General features: G+C 41.4%; 1 long non-coding RNA gene across 1 annotated transcript; it reads right to left on the reverse strand.

The window, feature by feature from the left end:
- Nucleotides 1-1,456: 1,456 nt before the first annotated feature.
- On the reverse strand, nucleotides 1,457-6,160 carry LOC118669474. The gene is made up of 2 exons (XR_004971979.1): nucleotides 5,831-6,160; nucleotides 1,457-2,545 (listed from the first exon to the last, which is right to left on the reverse strand). It is a non-coding gene; the product is annotated as an uncharacterized LOC118669474 (long non-coding RNA).
- Nucleotides 6,161-7,920: the final 1,760 nt, after the last annotated feature.

Consider the following 7,920-nt stretch of genomic DNA (forward strand, 5'->3'; position numbering starts at 1 on the left):
TCCACAACAGAAGTTTGGATTTCCTCACATGTACTTGTTTTCTCCCTAGACTTCCCTGTTTTAGTAAATGGCTTCATTTTCCACTATTTGCTCAAATAGAAGCCTGAGTGTTCTTGCTGACCCCTTACTTTCCAAACCCACTCCAAAGGCAAGACCTGTGCTTTAAACATCTCTGGAAGCAAAAAATGAGAATTGAAGACACAGTTAATAAGAGCAAAGGCAATAGCTACCAGGATCAATGTACAGTCACACGACTCTCTTCAAGGTACACTCTGCTTTGAGTGTTTTAGCTTACATCCTAAGGGGCAACAGCACTTCTGTTTATGTTACACTGTATGTAACCAAAAAACAAGAATCAAGCAATTCTGGTTTTAGATTTCACTCTGAATCTCCTGTACCTTGCTTACCTGATAGTGAAATTTACAGACAACACTAGCCTAACACCCTGATGTCTAGAACACAAGCAAGTATGATAGGAATGAAAAGATTATAAGTGAGTTCTTAAGAAATGGAAGCTCTGATCAGATGATGACCAACTTTATTACTTCTCTTCCAAGGAACTGAGTTGAACCTTTGTTTTTAAGTTGTTTTTTTCTCATTGTTATTACTTTTGCATTCCTGAATGTTCTGGGGATTTGAAAGAATTGAACTAGACAGATTTTAAATATCCAAAGGTTGATGGATCAATGTGGTTCCACCTTTGACCACCTAGAGGAGCGGGCACCTTTGCGTTCTGTCCCAGTAAAAGCGAAGCAAACCATTGTACCTATTCCACTTTCCCTCTTCAGAATTCTGAAACTAAATACAGGCTCTTTGAAATAGTGTAGATCTGATATTGAAATATGATATTTATTTCCTGGGTTTAGGTAGGAAATGAACTTATGAATTGTCTAGTCTTAAAGGTAAATGACTTATACAATTTAAAGAACATTCTAATCATCAGTAATGCATTCCAAATTACAAGAACAATAATACTAAATAACAAAAGACATAAAATAGCTACAAATCTATTGGCTAAGATAATTATAAAAGTAGTCTAGAACATAAAATATGACCAAAACTATATAATTTCTATAAATAATAATTTCAATATGTTTAAGTGATGAGGCAAAGAGCTGATCTTTAATATGGAATAGTAATTCTAATTTGTGTTCCTAAGTTTGTAGCAAGCAAATTAAGTCCTCTTGAATGTCTTTATATTCACAAATGAGAAATGTATGATAATGTATCACATCACATATATTCTGGCTCTGCTCTTAATAATGAGTATGACTAATTCTTTAAAACCATTCTTTTTGGAAGGTCTAGTGTTAGAAAGAGTGGTTTCTGTTAATGAGGACAGTAAGAGTGCTCTAGGGTGATATTTGTAATAACATGCACCAGTTTAGTGGTGACACCTACCTAATCTGTTGCCAACCAAAGAAATTTAGGACTGAGTAATAGTCTACTATTTAAGCATATTTGAAAATATTTTATTTTGGACATAAATGGCTTCCCCTACCTTCCTGCACCAACATATGAAAAATTTGGGCAAAGATTCTTTTCATGCCAGCAAGTTGACTTCTCAAGAAAAACAACACACAAAACAGTTTAATTGTTAGAATAGTACTGGCTCCAATTAAAATGTAATATCCATAGTTTTCAGTTTTCATCCACTTAGGGAAACAATAGCTAATGAAAAACAATCTCAAAGGAAAAAAAGAAAAGCAATAAGAAAGCCCCATTCAGAATGGAGCCAAGTCATCTGGAATCGGGTTGGGTTCATGTTGGGTGGGTAGCTCTCCCAAATGCTGCCTTTTCATCTCCTTTTGCACTCCATAACTCCACTGGGGGCTGGAAACTGAGGGAAAGTGGGAATTGTGCCCAGGGACTAAGCACTGAAAGAATCTGTAACATCAAGTATAGCAAAAGAAAAACCCTCAGTATTCATGCTGAGAAAATTTCGAAGTGAGCCACAACTACTGATCTTCTACCAAAACAGCTCAAGTCTTATTTCCCAAGACTTATTCTTAAAAAAAATAAAAATTATAAAATGATGAGGTACAAGGTACACCCACCAGATGCCAGTAAATCTGAAATTAGTAAAAAGTCCTGCTGTTCTCTTCTGTGTCTGCCCTGCCTCAAGAGGTGACTCACTCAAATTCACACTGGGCCCAATCACAGAGGAGGCAGTGGCTAAAAGTGACGAAGCACTTTAGGAAATAAGCACTCTAGTTTCTCAAATGATGGGCCTGATGACATTTTCACATCTTGGGAACCACCTCACTGTGGCAGAGCATCGCCCAAAATCCCCCTCAGAGCTGGTGTGGGGCAGACACAAGAGGCTCCCCAGCTTGGAAAGGACTTTAAGAGGCTAATTGTCTACAGAGATGAATGGTTACAGTCACTGGGCTCTCGAGATGGAATGCAGCTTATGAAGCAGAGCATTATTATTCCCAAACCCACATTCTGCAGAGGAAGTGAAACTTCTCCAACTGGTTGGTGAGCTTCTCAGTTGTTTACCTCCGGGCTTCATTTCCAAGGGGAGCTTATTTCCTAGGCCTCACTGGCCAAGGGGGAAAAAATGTCAAAGGTCCAAGTCACAAAGAGGTATTTGATTTTGGGTACCACCTGGTTCCCAAGATGACAACACTCAGAGCTGAGAGAGGCTGCTTGGGTGATTCCTGCCTGGGGTCTGAACTTTCTGGCCCAGGGTAAAGGCACGCCTCCCCCCGGGCTTCTGAAAGCATAGACCTGCTAGCTTCAAGTCTACTGTTCATTCGATGATCACTCAGGGCAGGTTCCCATCACATAAAGGAATTTGACGGAAGTCTTTTCTTTGTTCTCCTTTACGTGAGAGTTCTAACCCCAAAGTCCAGGACATGGAGAAAGGTCTTCCTTCTTCGGAACCTCTTTGTTTTGTTTTGTTTTAATATTTTTTTATTGATCTCAGAGAGGAAGAGAGAGATAGAAACACCAGTGATGAAAGAGAATCATTGATCGACTGCCTCCTGCAGACCGCCACTGGGGATCAAGCTGAGACTCAGGGAATGAGCCCTGACCCAGAATCAAACTGTGACCTCTTGGTTCATAAAGCCATGCCCATCAGGATTTGGATCCTCTTTAGAGGCAAGCTCTGGTGATCGTTCAGATGTCCCAGGTCCCTGGACCAGGCAAGCAGGTTAGTTCTGGCTGCTGCCCTCACTGTAAACAGGTATTTAGGAGCCCCTTTCGTGACAATACTTGTAGTTAAATACAGGCATCTCATTCAAACAGGAAATTCACATTTTTCACATTCTTTAGCCAGAACTAACATGCTATAGAAGCAGCAGTGCAGATTAGGAATTTGTGGAATGTGAACGTTCTTTATATACTTTTCCCTGTGGAGAACAATGCTACTTTCTCCATCCTCTTCAGCCCCAGGTGTGTCAATGGCCCACCTTCCAGAGCCTGTCACCTGGTAACTCACTGTTCACCTGGTAACAGCTCTGAAAGGACTAGAACAGGGGTGGGCAAACTTTTTGACTCGAGGGCCACAATGGGTTCTTAAACTGGACCGGAAGGCCGGAACAAAAGCATGGATGGAGTGTTTGTGTGAACTAATATAAATTCAAAGTAAACATCATTACATAAAAGGGTACGGTCTTTTTTATTTAAGTTTTATTCATTTCAAATGGGCCGGATCCGGCCCGCGGACCGTGGTTTGCCCATGGCTGGACTAGAACATGGCAAGGTGCTTGTCATTAGAACAGACCCACTTTCAAGTCTCCAGGTCAATCCATCATTTAAAAGGCAGGGCTTGAGGAAGACTAATCAAGGGGAAACGAGAAGAACCAGGAAGGCCTGGTATCCATAAAGCCAAGAAAATGATAGAATCTGCTGCAAAGTGGACAGGTAAGACAGGTAAGTGGACAGGGTCATGAAGAAATGGGCTTTCCAGGAGCTTGGCTGTGAGGGAGAGAATTTTTTATTTTAAGAAGGGAGAGACTTGGTCATGGTTCTAGGCTGCAGGGGAAAGTTCAGAAGTGGGGAGAAGGAAAATCAGAGAGCAAAGGCCCAAGAGTGGTTGGATCTAGAGTCCCAGAGGAAGTTCTGGAAGGAGAAAATGCAGCTTCTCCTTTGAAAACTGAGGAGAGGGCTGGAAAGTGAGTTCGACTGTAGAACAGCTTGAAGTTTTAGGGTGGAAGTTGAGAGAGTTCATGAAATAAAAGCTGCTATGAACTAAATGTTTGTGACCCTCAAAAATTCATATATTGAAGCCCTAACCCCCAATGTGTTTCTATGTGGAGGTGGGGCCTTTGGGAGGTAATTAGGTTTAGATGAAGTCATGAGGCTAGAGCCCCCATGATGGGATTAGCATCTTTACATGAACAGAAAGAGACCAGAGCCATCTGAAAACCAGGAAGAGGTCTCTCACCAAATATGGAATACAAAACACCTTGATCTTGGACTTCTCAACCTCCAGAAATGTGAGAAATAAATGTCTGTTGTTTAAGCCACCCAGTCTGTGATATTTTGTTATAGCGGTCCAAATGGAATAAAACAGAAGCCTTGGTCATTTGCTGAGAGAAGTGTGATCATGGTTGGGGAGGGGTCAGGTCAGTGTAGTGGTAAAGGTGGCAGCTGGGAGAAACAGGGGAGGAAAGAGCCTGTGAAAGGATGATTGTGCTGAGAGCCCAGCTGAGGTCAGAAGACACAGGTTGCTGAACCCAAACCACAAGAGTGTGAATTCCTCTGGCCACATTCAGGAGCCCTCACATAGGCAGAAAGAAGGAAAATACAATTAACCCTTGAACAACATGGAGATTAGGAGTGCTGATCACCTTTGCAATTGGAAATCTAAGTATAACTTTTGAATCCCCAAAACTTAGTTTTCCCTTGGTGTCTACAGGGGATTGGTTCCAGAATCCCTGCAGATAACAAAATCTATGGATGCTCAAGTCCTCTAAATAAAATGGCATAGATCAATGCATACAGTCAGCGCTCTGCATTAAGAGACTCCCAACCACTAATTGAAAATAGTACAGGTATTTATTGGGAAAAAATCTGCATGTAAATGGACCCACACAATTAAAACCCATGATGTCCAAGGGTCAACTATAATTGGGTTGATCCATAGAAAAGGGTTTGTGGGACTGACACAGTGAAAAAAAGGGAATGAGAAGATTGAGGTTGATGGTAACAGAGTGACAGAAGAGTTGTGTCCTGGGATCCAGCCATGATGTCAGCGATGGGCTAAAAGATAAGAGTGGAGATCAATGGCAGATGGACTGGGAAAAAATGGCTGATGGAGCTGGAAGAATAAGGGATAGGTGTGAGATTAGATACATAGATAAACAGAGGCAGAATAAGTCTGGGTTGCTAAAGTGGAATTGAGTTGAAGATTTTTGATAAGACATTATCAAATAATGCTTTTAGAAGATTAATTTTCTTTTTCTGGAGGAAAATAGAGGTCAGCATATCACTTAGAAGGCTAATGTAATGGTTCAGATCAGGATGCATACTGCAGCTTCACTCCTGTGCCCACAGCAATCACCACTTATGGACAACCATGCTCTCCTCCTAAACTCAAAATTATTTCAACATAGGACTCCAGGAGCCACTACCAATTATTTGGAATTGGCCCATGAGGTGGAATCATCTTCTAGTTCTGGTCCAGATGAAAAGTAAGAAGCCTTACTTAGGTTTTTAGCAGCAGAGATGAAGTGACAGAAGGAGAAAGGACATCTCACAACCCAGCCTCAGTTCGTTGGTTCTCAGAACCCCGAGAGAGCCAAGGGACAACCCCAGAACTCAAAATTTCCCTGAGGATACCCATAAGCCCAGCTTCTACTAAAGCCCCAGCGCTCACCTGGACTGTTCCTCATTGTCCCAGATGGAAATCCCAGGTTGGTTAGTTTGGGTTGGCTTCTAGAGGTGGAGGATGAGGCAAACCACAGGTCTCATGACTAAATGAACTTTCACATAAGAACAGAGGTGTGTTTCTGGCCCCAGCTTGGTAGAAGCTCATGGGAGGATGCAGTTAATTCTTTTTAGTCACTCTGAGTCTAAGTGACCTAAAAGCTAGACCCAGCCTGAGGCTACTAGAACCAGAACCAGCTGTGGGCCCACCTCTGAGAAACACCTTTCATGTTAATCTTTTTTTCTTTTGAGTTGAGAGTCTTACTTTCTTCCTCTCTGCTGGAACTCCTTGCTTTTAGGCCTTTGTTTTGTTCAGCCATTGCAAAACTCATCTCTGATTACACAATATGGGCAATGTGCAATGCAGTGATCTGATGACAGTGCCGGAGACTATGGAATCCCATTAAGCCCAGTGGTGGTAATACATCAGATATTCATATAAGTAATTAGCAATACTAATCCCTGACTTGTCACCACAACTTCCTTTAGACTGTTATTAATATTAAACAGGATCAGTCATCTATATGCCATCCTGGTCTTCACTTGTTAGGACTTTTTGTGGTTGTTGTTGTTGTTGTTACATAAGAAAATGTCTTCAGTGTGAAGGCCTTAGGGACTTTTTTTCCTGTTTGTCTCTTTGTTCACGTTTGTTTGTTTCTCTTTAGGCACTTATGAGAACCAAGGCTGGATATAGAGGAAAACCTCTGCATGTTCAGTGATCTGAAAGGGACTGACCTTTATAAGTTTACAAACTGTTTAGGGAGGCAACATCAATTCACTTGTATAATTAATTTCTTTTGCTCATGTAGACTTGCACATCTATTGACATGAACTTAGTCCATTGGAATACAATGGCAATCAAATTAACCATATGGTGATTCAAACAAGTCAAGAAAATGACCCTCAGCAAATTGTATATAACTAAAATATATAGATGTGTAAAGGCTTATTGAAAAAGTTAACAAAGGAAAGTAAACACTGCGATTGTGTGTGTGTGTGTGTGTGTGTGATGAGAAAGAGAGAGAGAGGTGACCACAGACCTCTCTGCCTCTCTAGGCAGAACAAGAGAGGGTGAGAGAGTAAAACAATCTTGATTGGGAAGGTGGAGGTGTGACCTGAAATACCTGTGACCAGATGCATATCTGGCAGGTTTGAAGCCCGAGAATAACACATGCCACATGTTACCAATCGCCCTGGCATTTCCTCCAGGCTGAGCTGTGTTAGCATTCAGCCTTCCACACTTTCAGGTGCAGTCTCTTTGGGCGAGGACTAAAAATATAACAATGTCCCTGTCATTTCAGATAGCAGTAGAAATCTAGTAATTGATTTAAAAACAAGTCAATATTCAAGATACATACAAAAATTTCTAAAACTGTAGGTCACATTCCAAACAGGGAGTTAATGGCTATCTGAGAGCTTCCTGTCCTACACCCTCTCAGTTTAGCAGAAGGATCCTTCCTTAGCTAATAGGCATCAATTGAGCACCTGTTGATGAATAAGAAGGCTACACAGATTAAGACAAGCTGACCTTTATAAGTTTACAAACTGTTTAGGGAGGCAACATTAACACATGTTGGGCAGTAGGAGCCTGCTACTTATAGACTTACTATATAGAGACTTAGTACGTTTGTGTCCCCCAGAATTTAAGTGTTGAAACCTAATCCTTAATATAATGGCATTCAGAGGCAGGGCTTATGGAAGGTGATTAGGTCATGAGGGTGAGGCCCTCATGAATAGGATTAGTGCCCTTATAAAAGAGGCCCCAGAGAGTTCCCTCACCCCTTCTGCATATGAGGACATAGTGAGAGACAGCCAGCTAGGAAGTGGGCTCTCACCTGACACCAAATCAGCCAGCACCCTGATCTTGGATTTCACAGCCTCTACAAATATGAGAATAAATTTCTGTGGTTAATAAGGCAACTCGTCTATAATATTTTGTTACAGCAGCTGAATGAACTAAGACAGCACCTCTGTAAATCTATCCACAGTTACCAAAGAGCATGCCAGATGTACTAGAAGGAAACCTGTGAAGTCCAGAGT

Source organism: Myotis myotis, unplaced genomic scaffold, assembly GCF_014108235.1.
Source record: "Myotis myotis isolate mMyoMyo1 unplaced genomic scaffold, mMyoMyo1.p scaffold_m19_p_14, whole genome shotgun sequence".
In the NCBI taxonomy this organism is placed as follows: Eukaryota; Metazoa; Chordata; class Mammalia; order Chiroptera; family Vespertilionidae; genus Myotis; species Myotis myotis.